The 13,539-nt window shown below is 32.7% G+C and overlaps 1 pseudogene; it reads right to left on the bottom strand.

Moving 5' to 3' along the window:
• Positions 1-6,725: 6,725 nt before the first annotated feature.
• Positions 6,726-12,028, bottom strand: LOC149192633 (amino acid permease 2-like; annotated as a pseudogene).
• Positions 12,029-13,539: the final 1,511 nt, after the last annotated feature.

Raw genomic sequence — 13,539 nt, 5'->3', positions numbered from 1 at the left:
GTTTTTGTATTCTCTGGAATTCTGTCTCAAACATGTGACCCAGGGAAAATCGTCATAAATTTTTTTGCGAGCATCGAATTTGAATTTTGTAGGAAATAACTAAAATTTAATGAAAAATAGTTTTTTGTGTATTATTTTCAAGAATGGAGGTTGAAACAGTGACACATGGAATTTCGTACAAGTTTGCTCTACTGAACCAATCCATAATCATGTCATCGTGGGAGATTGAGAATAACTTGACCTTGAAGAATCCAATCTCATTCTGACTTGTGGTATTGGAAATAAGACTCAAAGGACTACCACAGGACGAAATTTTAGATCTTGGAGAGCTGAAATTACAGAGATATAACATTTTCAAGATTAAGATCCAAATAACAAGAGAAAAAGTGTGTATATTTTAATTGCATAACTATTATTTGAAAAATAAGTTTGAAGTGATTCAAAGGGCACTTCGAAGCATAAATATAATTTTTTAGTTACAACGCGCCTCATAACAAAAAATGGATACACCCAGTAAGAAACCAGAAATCTCTACTATGACGCATGAAGAAGAGGAAGAAATGCAACATGATATATCAAAGTTACAGGACCAAGTGCAACAAATTTCACTCTCACAAAGAGCAACCAAAAATGAATTGAATGCTAAGATGGATGGTTTATAAAAGAAAAATAAAGGGGACATGGATGGTTTAAAAGGGGACATGGATGGTTTAAAAGGGGACATGGAAGGTTTAAAAGTAGACATGGAAGGTTTAAAGGAAGGTTTGACAAAGTTGTTGCAACAAAGGCTTCCTAATGGTGACAAGGTAATCCATGAAAATCATGATGAGGACAAAAGGAATACAAATTATGATTTTAGGGACTCTAATAGTGGGTTGAAGACTAACCACATTCCAAATATCGATATGAAAAAGTTTGATGGCAAGGATCTAGTAACATGGATACTATAGATGGAGCAATTATTTGATCTACATGATGTATCGCACACACAAAAGTTATACATTGTGTCTTTATATTTAGAAAAAAAATAGTTTGTGTGGTATCGATGCCGTTTTTCTCATAAATAAATTGTCACTTGGACAATTTTTACACAATAATTGGTAGCACGTTATGAGGATACAAAGAACAATATCTTCTTTACCTGTTGATAAATCTCAAACAAAAGGGTTCAATGGCGGAGCACATTGAGGACTTAAAAATATTGAATATCAAGGTAAATGATATTCTAGAGGAGCATAGGATTGATGTCGTCGTAGGAATTTTAAAGGATAACCTCCAACATAAGGTTCACCTTTGGGAACCTAATTCATTGGAGAAGGCTTTCAAGGTGGCAAGAAAAATTGAAAGAAAAGTTATGGAAACAAGGAAGTCTAACACTCACAACTATAAAGATGGAAGTGTTGTTTCTCCTAACTTCCCACGACCTACAAGGTTGACACCACAACACCTGGGGGAAAAATGAGCATAAGGGATTTTTTACAGTTGTGATAGAAAATACACTGAGGGTCATAAGTGTGCTGAGAAGAAATTATTTTACATAGATTGTGAAGAGAAGGTTGAAAAGGAACAAGAAACATCAAAAGAAGAGGATATAAACCAACAACCAACCTCAGATAAAGAAGAAATGAATCTGACCATATCTTGTAATGCATTGGCAAGAATTGCCACTCCTCAAACTCTCAAGATAGAAGGATATATTAAGAAAAAAGAGTAATAGTGTTGATAGATTCAGATAGTACCCATGTAATTTTATTCATTGTAAGATAGCCAAGGAATTCGATTTCTTTCTATATCAAACACTAGCGTGTCAAGTGATGGTTGCAAATGGAGGAACTATAAATTGCTCAAGGAAGTGCGATAATATCAATCTAACCATGGGGGAATATGTATTGAATAGTCCAATGCTTTCCATTCCAATGTGTGGTATTGATGTTGTATTAGAATTCCAATGGTTACAATCTTTGGGGATGATAACTTTTAATTTTCAAGAACTTTTCTTGAAATTTTCTTGGGAAGCAAAGGAAATTGAATTAAGGGGAATCATGGGGAAACCATGGAATATAATCATGTCTAACAGAATGACACATATTCTAAAGAAATAACAACAAGGAATAATTACACAATTATGCTTACTAGATGTTCAAACATCCAAATCATTTGTTTCTCCATATCTCCAAAGAATATTGGACAATCATTCCAATGTATTTGAGACTCCCAAAGGACTCCCACCTATTTTTGATCATGATCATGCTATTCAATTGATTCCAGAAAGCGTTCGTCCAAACATCAAACCTTACAGATATCCATATGCCAAAAAAAGTGAAATTGAATGTATGGTTGCAAAAATTCTATAGGATGGTGTAATTCAACCTAGCCAAAGTTCTTTCTCTGCTCCAGTAGTATTGGTACACAAGAAGGATGGATCATGGCATATGTGTCTGGATTATAAGGAACTCAACAATCTCACTATTAAATATAAATTTTCCATTCCTGTCATTGATGAATTACATGGAGAAATTTACTTTACAAAGTTGGGTCTTCATTCAAGATATCATCAAATTAGAATGAAGACAAAAGACATTCTAAAAACAACATTCAGAACTCATGAAGGTCATTATGAATTTTTGGTCATGCCTTTTGGCCTTACTAATGCACCTTCCACATTTCAAGGTTTGATGAATTCCATTTTCAAACCCTTCCTTAGAAAATCTGTGTTAGTATCTTTTGATGATATACTAATCTACAAGAAGTCTTAGAAGGATCATGTTCAATATGTTGACAGGGTGATAAAACTATTGAAGGAGAAATAATTGTATTCAAAAACCTCCAAATATTTCTTTGGGCTACAAGAGGTGGAATATTTGGGTCATATTGTATCTCATGAGGGTGTTAAGGTAGATCCTAACAAAATTAAATCCATCAAGGAATGGAAAATACACATAACCCTAAAGCATTTTCGAGGATTTCTCGAGTTAATAGTGTATTATCGCAAGTTTGTTAAGAATTATGGAAAAATAGCAGCACCATTAACAACATTACTAAATAAAGATGCATTTTTTTTTAACTCTAGAAGCAACTAAGTCATTTGAACATCTTAAAGAAAAAATGTGCCAAGCTTTGGCTTTAGCTACTCTAGACTTCACAAAAACCTTTATGGTGGAATGTGATGCCTCGGGAAATGGAATTGGTGTCGTTTTAATGCAAGAAGGAATATCCATTGCTTTTGAAAGTCATTCAATTAAGGGAAAGTATTTACACAAACCTATTTATGAGAAGGAAATGTTGTCAATACTATATTCCCTGAAGTCATGGCACCCATACCTAATGGGAAAACACTTCAAGGTAAAAACAAATCATGATAGTCTTAAATCCTTATTAGAACAAAGATTATCTTCAAAGGAGTAGCAAAAATGGATCACTAAGATGTTAGGTTATGACTCTGAATCATCTACAAGAAAGGGAAGCAAAATGTTGTTGTAGATGCACTCTCAAGAAGGGATGAGTATGTGGAAGAATTTCTCTATGCCATTTCTATTATCCAACCTGAATAGATAAGTGAAGCAAGGTAGGAATGGAAGAATGATGAAGAGGTGTGGACACTCATTCAAAAGTTGCTACAAGATCCTCGTACATTTTATACATTTATTAGGAAAAATGAATCATTATGGTACAAAGATCACTTATATCTATATAAGAATTCCAAATTCAAATAAAAGATTATTTTGGAATTGCACACATCTCCTTTAGGAATTCAATTAGGATTTTTAAAAACTTACCACAAGGTCAAGAAGGAATTTTTTGGGATGGCCTTAAATATGATATTCAAAAGTTTGTGGTAGAATGTTTGCTTTCCAATAAAATAAAGTTGAGACAATTAGGACCCCAAGTCTATTACAACCTTTAGCCATTCCAAGTCAACGGTGGGAGGAGGTCTCAATGGATTTTATCACATGTTTACCCAAGTCTGAAGGAAAGTGTGTCATCATGGTGGTAGTTGATAGACTTACAAAGTATGCACACTTTTGTGCATTATCTCATCCTTTTAAAGCCAATATAGTTTCTACTGCATTTATGGAAACAATTCAAAAGTTACATGGAAACCCAAAGATTATTGTAAGTGACAAAGATCTTATTTTCACTGTAAGTTTTTGGATTGAAATATTATCTTGTCTTGGTACTCAATTAGCTCACAACTCATCTTATCATCCTCAATCTGATGGGAAAACTGAGATAGCGAATAAATTTTCGGAAGGATATATTTGTTGCCTTGTATCTTATAAACAAACACAATGGGTCAAGTGGTTACCTATGGCTGAATGGTGGTATAACACTTCCTTCCATACTAGAGAAAAAATGACTCCATTTATGGAACTTTATGGATATCATCCACTGTCCATCACATCATCTTTAAGAGAAAATTCTAAGGTTCAAGTAGTGGAAGATCACAACGAGCATAAAAAATAAGCTATCTAACTCTTAAAGGATAACCTCATTCTGGTGCAAAATCAAATGAAACAACAGGCAAATCAACATCACAGTGAAATGATTTTTAACGTAGGCGACTGGGTATTTTCATGGCTACAACCATACAATCAAATGTTCCTCAAACAAGCTAAGAAGGATAAGAAATTATCACCCAAGTACTATGGTCCTTATTGGGTCCTTACAAGGCATTGCAAAAGATTAGTACTATGGCATACAAATTGGATTTGCCTGCATCTTCCCAAGTACACCCAGTTTTCTATGTTTCATGCTTAAAGAAGATTATCAGTGTTAAGTTCCCAGATCAAACAATATTGCCAAAACTTGATGAGGAAGGAAAAATCATATTGGAGCTTGAAGTATTCGTGAAAAAAGAACTTGACAACTACAAAATTGATCAATTTCATAGTATCTCATTAAGTGGAAGAACTTACCCACTGAAGATTCCACATGGGAGGATGATAATTTTATACAGAAGCATCCATAACTACTCAAACGTTGAGGACAGCACGTTTTTTAATGCGAGGGGCTTGTTAGGTCCCTATAATACTGGTGTAGCCCCCTTATTTTTATTATTAGTGTAGCCCCCTTATTGTTATCGTTTTGCCCATGTATCACCCATATTGTTATTTTTGTGCCCTATAGAAGCCCACTATTGTTATTGTTGTTCTCTTACATTATTATTGTTATGTTGGCTCTTATTATATTGTGACTCCTTAGACTCTTATATATACTAAAGACGTCTTTTCATTTGAATCATCCAAGAATTATTCATTTATGTGATGTAAAGAAAGTTCCCCTTAAAAAGACTTATTTTCAAGTCATTGATCTATTTTTCTTCTACTTTGTGATCTCATTACATAACATATACAAAAATGTTTATAAAAGTCAAATTCAACACACAGAATGTTAAAACCCACAATATTACAATAAAAATTATAATTAACCATTAATGATTAATGAATCCAATGTTGAATTTACAACCATTAAATTCAAAATTTATTTTACTAAAAAATAATTAAAACAAACAATTCATTATGGAAGGAAATAAGCTTATAAATTCCACTCATTTCTTAAAAAAAATGTATTCAACATGATAAATAATAACGATGGATAGTCTTCAAAGGTGGTCCATGGAGCACCACTAAAAATGTTACAATCACGATGTTGCTCCATACCTCGTGAGTGAGTAATATATGTCATTTTTAAATATAATTTCATATTTCAAGATAGTGCTCACATCAGTTTCATGTTTTCCTACAATAAATTAATTTTTTTAAATAAATCTCCATGCAGCACAAAAACTAGTAAGTATATATATTATAAAATGATGATTTTAAATCCCTATTTTTTTTACCTATATAATGTGTTATAGCTTCCACCATGTGATTCCTTAAGCTATAGCTACTTCATATAAATTTATAATTATATATAGGAGTTTTGAGGCACACTACAACCATTAGAGGATGTCTTACACAATAACTATTTCCACTATTGATTTAAGGATTTAGGATATACTTAACATGGAATCATTCTCATAAAACCATCGTCTCAGGGAAGAGAAGGTACTTCTTCGATGCATTTTAAAACTTTTCTCTGAAAAGATACATGAACTCTTGTGGTATTCCAACATATAGTGTTTTTCTTATATTTTATAAATCCAAAACCATTTGGAAAGATGAGTGGATAGTACTTAATTAATGATGGGAATTTCTATTTAAAAAACACGTCGAAGAATATTAGCTTTATTGATACTAATTATTTTTAAATGATTAATTGATACTTGCACATTTTGATTATAAGTAATATTAATACATTCATATAAATCAAATGATTGGTAAACATCGATAGACATCAATACATAATAAACATCAAAATACTTACCTAGTCACATTACCCAGATTAAAAAAACCATAAAAATTATTTAAATTATAATTTTATTTTAAGTTATTATTTTTATCAACTATAAAATAGATTAATATAAGAGTTAAACATATATACATTTTAAAAAACATGTAACAATATTCTTAACCATGAATATTTACCCTCGCTTTACCTTGAGTAATGAAACAATAATCCTTGAATTAAGAAGACAATAAAAGTGGCACAATTACATATTCTGAATTCTAATTGCGACTTACAATTGTCTTTATTCATGAGAGAGAAAAATAGTATCTTTCATGCATGTTTTTACATATTGGCGAAGTCTGCTCACTGGCTGCCCCATAGTTTATCGTTAGTCATTACGTTGTATGGAAGGGCTTGTACGCTTTTAAAGATTTAGCAATAACCACTCTAGATCCATTGGCAGCTAGCATTGAAATATTCATACAAAATCCACCTCAATATTTGCATAAGAACCCACTTAGAAGACCAACTCCGAATCTTGTTTTGTGATATATACATGCTCACCGAAAAGTACAATGTCAATGGCCAGAATGACAATGCACCTAGAAGTCATAGAACATTGTTTAAGAATGTAAGCAACATGGAAATCAATGCGGTGATCACCACAAAACCTGTCCTCCACAGTAGCCTGAAGAGATTCACCTTATATGGCCCATATAAAGGTATCAACAGAACGTACTGATTATTAATGAAGTGATTGCATGGGTAATTTTTGCGGGTGCACCCTTCAGTAAATGCAAACAATGGTTGGAAATAAATATGAGAAGGAAAAGATAAACATTAAAATACATCAACATTGGTCACTCATCAATGCATTGGCATAACAAACACAAATTGTAACATGATCATATAACTGATAGCATCAACATGTAGAAAAAATCATTTATGTGCAAAAAAGCAGCAATTGAGATACTCCATTATATGCATAAAAGTGTCAATTTCAGTCTCAATAGCTAAAAACATTGAAATCATTATTGAGATTGTTAATTGTACATTTTGATAGGATTGCAGAAAGTACATATTTTAATAATAGTTTGCAATTTGATGGATGAGAGTAACCTTAAACAAATGAAGTTACTCATTTTTATCAAATTCTAGAATATTTTCAAAATCCACAATGGAATGAAAATGGATACGTGGGATCTAAGCTTTAACACTAACTGTTATAGTTACTTTATATGTACCAACTAAGTGGATGACAACTATAATGTTGGCAATGTTAATCAACAAAATGGGATTGTGAAAACCAAAGCCTGGCGATAGGTTTCCTGGTGCATTGTCACCAAAAGTTGTGTAGCCCATGCAACCACATAGCATGTAGAACACCGTTGTTGTTGCCACACTTAGTAATGTTGCTTTCTTCATCATCTTATTCTCTGCTCTCGACAATTTTGTTGTGCCTTGGGATTCATTTCAATTGAGTTATCTCCTCACATTTGTTACCATGGAGCCACTGATGTATTAAAAAATTAGGGAACAGGGATATGGTGATATTGTATAACTATACAGTACCTAAATTTTTATGAGAATGAGGGAATAGGAGTAAGAAAATGAAATGTTCTCGGGAGCTTGGAATGTATTCCATATTATTCTCAGCTTTAGTTACTGTACCAATAGTGGCTTTCGTGAGACTCCCTCTAAAGTGTCCCACCTCTAAAGAACATCCAGACATATTACAGGTAGCTCAGAAATCTATGATATATATATTAATTTAGACAAAATTTGAAATGCATTGTGAAAAGTGCAATTGAGAGAAGAGATGAGCGGGGAAAAGCAAAAGAGGGAGTAGAGTTAATTGATGGACATGCATGCTACTTTGGCAATACTGAGGCCAAATTTGATGGTAGAATAAGTGAATTACTTGACCACAACGAAAATAAAGAACCACCATATCTATTCAAAGTCCGGTATATGAGAAAGCAAGATCTCTACCACTCAGAAGGCTATTAAGTACAGATTAATGGAGATGTTGCATGGGTAATCATCTCCATGAGTTTTGAAGCAATTTGACTTCTCAATGGTCCTGCATTCAATGTTAGAAAGGCAGAGGAGGAAAGCACAAAATACACAGTTAAAAATGTGAGTTGTTGCTCAATTACTCTATTAAACATAAATATTGATTCTCTTATACACACATCCACTCGAGTTGATGCTCTTTTCTTTCACACATGATAATGACCCAACCACAAGTATATAAACACCAAACTTACTAAATATGGAATCATGCAAACTCTAACTAAACTTGACTTTTCTTCGACTAACTACTTCATGCAAACTCGACTCCACTCAACTTAACTCAACTCTTCATACATCACTTGACTTGGATATTTCTATATCTACACGTGGAAGTAATTAGTATTGCTAACCCTCCCCCTTAGTTACGATGGTATGACTCAACCTAACTTAATCTTGAGTCAACTATGTGTACCAAGTTTACAATAAAAATTGACTTAATCATAACTTGAATTGATGGTTTAAGTCTCAGGTAGGCTTACAATGACTCAAAACTTTTATAATGCTGAATTTTCCTTTTTGTTTTTTCCAAATTCTATACCCTCAAAATTGCTTCATTCTAAACTACGCGTTCTTGTTGTAGGTTCCATATTTCTTCACTTGTTATTGCTGCAATTTTTCTTTTACTTCTCTTATATTTTTTATAATCTTGTATTCTACATCTTCCTCTTCAAAGATTTGTTCACTCATGGACTATTTCCACAAATCTTCATCTTCAAAATGTGTTCTTCCTTCTACTTCTTATGCTTCATATTCTTAATCTTCTTTCTGCCATATTTCTTGATAGTAGAATCTGATCTCTTCTTGACTCCATTGTTGAAATATTGTTTCAATGCTTTCTTCTTCATCTTCAGAAACTTCCATGTCCTTTCCTACATCTTTTTCTTCATCTTCTCTTTCAGCTGGACTACTATCATGTTTACCTGCACACTCAAAATCAATGTTAAAAACATCTTCATTATGCTTTGTTGAGGCCTTTCTCCTCTTCCTCTTCCTTCTCCGCTTCTTCAACTGCATTGAGACTATCTTCCACTATTATAAAATCAGTGGATATTGACATAAAAAACTGTCGAATCACTTCATTTTCATCTTCTTTGAAATCGATAATTGTTGTTGGAACACACATTACTTCATGAGAAATTCTAACTTTTGCTTCATAACTTGTTGTTACAATGGTAGCTTCAACCTTCAATTCTTCACCAAAAATGGAACTTTCCATATTGCCACGAGTAGTCCATGTTTCAAAAAATAGACCACAAATGTCATTAACATAATTTTGATCCACACTATGGCAGGATATCTAAGCATGCATGTGCTCATTAACAACTTCAACTTTACCAAATTCATTAGTTGTTTCTCAATTCATGAGAGATGCACTCTTAGCTTTACAAACCATTACTTCATATGAAAAACTATCTCATGTGACTTTTTATATATATATATATATATATATATATATATATATATATATATATATATATATATATATATATATATCCCAAACTTTAATATCTAAAAAAAACTTTCGAAATGTTTCTTAACCATATATCTTGTCCTTTAATAAAGAAAACTTTTCAAATATCTCTTAACGATATTTCTTCACTTTTAATAAAAAAATCATCTTCGAATATTTCTTAACCTTCAAACTTGCTCATGGTCAATGATTCTTTGCCTTTTTGTTGAATGGTTAGGATAACACACCTCTTGATATAGGGAGGTCGCGTTAATGCTTTGATTAGACGTAGAATGTGACTTCTTCTATGGCTCTCCTGCATTATAACGCTAACACGATTGTTGTTATAGCTCTTTTGCATTATAGTGAGAGAGTAGTAATTTATAGGGTGCATTACTACTATTTTTGGCTCTTTTTCTCTTAATATACTGTCATCTTTGTAGGTTACTCACTTTGTTTTTTGCTCTTCGGATTTTGAAACTTGGCTTGAGTTTTGATACCATTTGTTGGTTAGAGATAAAGATAAACAAACAAACACAATGGACACAAGCATGCACAAGTTGTTTCTATACATAAAAGTCTTCTATTAATTAATATTTCTCATATACATCCCCTCGAGCTCATGTTCTTGGCTTTCACTCATTACAATGACCCAACCATGGGTATATAAACACCAAACTTACTAAATATGCAATCATGCAAACTCTAACAAGACTTTACTTTTCTTTGGCTAACTACTTATGCAAACTTGACTCCACTCAACTTAAATCAACTCTTCATGCATCACTTGACTTACATCTTTCTAGATCTACATGCGGGAGTAATTACTAATTCTAACATTCAACAATACAATTCAGTCCAAAATAAGATAATTGGTGTCCAAATTCCAAATCATTAGGAACAACTATTAATTATCCACCTAGACTCAAATTATCTCACATCATGTGGATGGATGAAACTATTGTATAACCAATCACAGTTTCGAACATATTCATGTATTGTGTGAAACCACATATCCACACCTAAAAGCCATCTGAAAAAAAAGTTGTGGTAGCAAATCAAAATTTTCAAGTTTCTAAAGAGTTATATTGAGCACCAAAGTTTCAAACATTTATTTACATGTAGGAACCATACCTAGATTAGCTCTCACTGCATGAATATTTGTTTTCATTTAACTATGCCTGGATACCTATCACATAGGCTTCACTTAATGAGCCTCTGACATATCACATGAATTTGTGGCATACTAAAGAATACCCTTAATTTGACTACATGTTGGAAAATACCTCTAAAAATTGATTTATTTAACCCCTTACCAATGCGAGCCCAATACACCTTCCCAATTTAAAAAACCTCTATTTTCACTAAATATTCTAGGTATCCATTTTTCATTAACATCTTTTATACCCCTTTATATTTTTTCATTGACTTTGAGCTCCATTTTTTATACCTTTCATTCTAAAAACCCTATACTCCCTATTATATACTCAATATATTATGTCATTTTTTCCTCAATATGTATCCCCCAATATGAATGCAAGTGGTATGGTATTTTCTCCCCCAGTGAAGCCTTTATGAGACCTATAATAGTATGAAAGTAAGCAAGATGTATAGTATGTGACAAAGGAAAAAGAAAGCATGGCTACAGGTCTAGTAATCCATCCTAGCCCAGTTGTTGCTCATGCCAATGAGAGCACTCTGAATCCAATCACCATTGTGATAATATGTGCACTTGTTATCCCCAATGTTCCATTTATTCTTATTTTGATTGCAAATTCTACAAATATTTTGAGAACAAAAATAAAAAATAAAAATGATGTTAAACAATTGAGTTGGGTCCAGTCTATCAAATTTCAAAATATTCTTCAAAATTTGCAACCTTGCAAACAACTAACACCCTAACCAATGTAGAAAAACAAAGTTTATTTTTATTAAGGAACTTACATCCATATTCAAAATATGAACTCAAGGAAACGTGTCAATAGGTGTCTTACCAATATCCGCCATTAAATCTTTCTCTTTCAAATCAAAAAATCAAGTATACAATTGCAAATTCATTCTACCTAGTGAGGCTTGAGCAACATAATGGGCCACAAATACTATTTACAATGAATTATAGACTTAATTAAACTAAGTTGAATAAAATTATACCTTGGCGTTTGATGCATCCATCGTCCTCAAAACTCAAGGGATATGAAACCTTTCTTCCCTCCTTGCAAGTGGATTTTATTGAAATTTGTATCATGTCACCTTGTATTTCTACTTGAGAGTAGAAATGAGGAGTCATCATGAATGTGACCCATTTTCATTATAGAATGTCAAATTTAACTAATATTGGCACTGTTAATGCAAAAACTTGAAATTTGGCTTTTGGATTGTAGGTAGCGAGTACTAGTAATCTCTCAACACAAGAAGCTCATAGGCACTTCTCTTTTGGGCACTTAGAGAAGTAGACAAGAACCACAACTCACACTTACTCTAAACGATCTTAGAGAAGTAGACAAGAACCACAACTCACTCTTACTCTAAATGAACTTAGGACACAATTATTTATAGGTGAGCAATCAAACTGTATATCTAAGCAAATCAAACTCCACAAAATCTCTCAAGCAAAGGAGATTGATTGGTCTGAAAATATTGACATTTAATACATCCATCAGTAGTTGTCATTACCTCTTTCCTATTCCATTTTTCGCGTAATGTTTTTTAGGGTGCCCTCACCGGAAAAATACATATGGGATGCACACATGATGGTTGTAAATCTCGTTCACAAGAACACTTTTGAATGAAGCTTGCTGCAACTATAGCCCATTCAAGAGAACATAGATGACAGGTAAGTTGTTTGAAAAATGTACGATGGGATAAATTGAGGTTGCACGGATATCATCACTAAATCAGTGAATGTCTACTTTATAAGGTATTGAAACTAAGGTATTAGTAATTTGGATAGTAGATATTCTACAATTTGAATTTATGATAAGTTAGAGTGGTGTATGCAACTTTTATATTTGTGGGACAAGGAATCTCCTGAACTTATGTGGATTGATCGATATAAGGATACCCAAGCAATCCATTTTTGTTTAGTATCTTTTGATTTAAAGGCATCCATGCCTTGACTTAAAAGTAGCCAAGCCCACCAACATTATGATCCAACCAAGTGAATCCTAGGTTTACTCCAAAACTTTAACCATGTCTAAGAGTTGTATGTCTATATATACATGTAATTTACAAATTTCATCTCCAAAGTATATTTTTTGTTCATTGTTGCGAAAAGCATCCATAACTTGGAGATAATGGAAAAATGTTCTAGATCTATGTGAGTCACAAGGTATTGTTCTAGAAGTCATTGTTTTCCAATGTGTGCAAGTTATAGCTAAGTCATAGTCCTTATCATCTAGGTTGTTAGGTCTATCGAGTTAGTTCATCCCATCATTATATAATAGGACAATTTCATGTATTTGGATGAGCAAGCCTAGGATCAAATTATTATATGTTTCTTTTTTATCAATTCTTTGTGATTCATTTGTTTAAATTGATATCAGAGCTAGAAGGCCAAGTTACAAAAAGGAATGATCCAAATATGGGTTTTTCAAGAGTGTGTTCTCTGTGTTCATCAATCTTGGTTTATTATTGAATGTTGAGATTGTTCAAGTGTGTGAGATATTAGTGGTTGATATTAGTTA

The sequence above is a fragment of the Pinus tabuliformis genome, chromosome 2_2 (assembly GCF_031772625.1).
Source record: "Pinus tabuliformis cultivar Carrire ecotype Pingquan chromosome 2_2, CPIR1, whole genome shotgun sequence".
Taxonomy (NCBI): Eukaryota; Viridiplantae; Streptophyta; class Pinopsida; order Pinales; family Pinaceae; genus Pinus; species Pinus tabuliformis.
The sequence above is the reverse complement of the archived record's forward strand: the minus strand, read 5'-3'. Positions and strand labels throughout refer to the sequence as shown.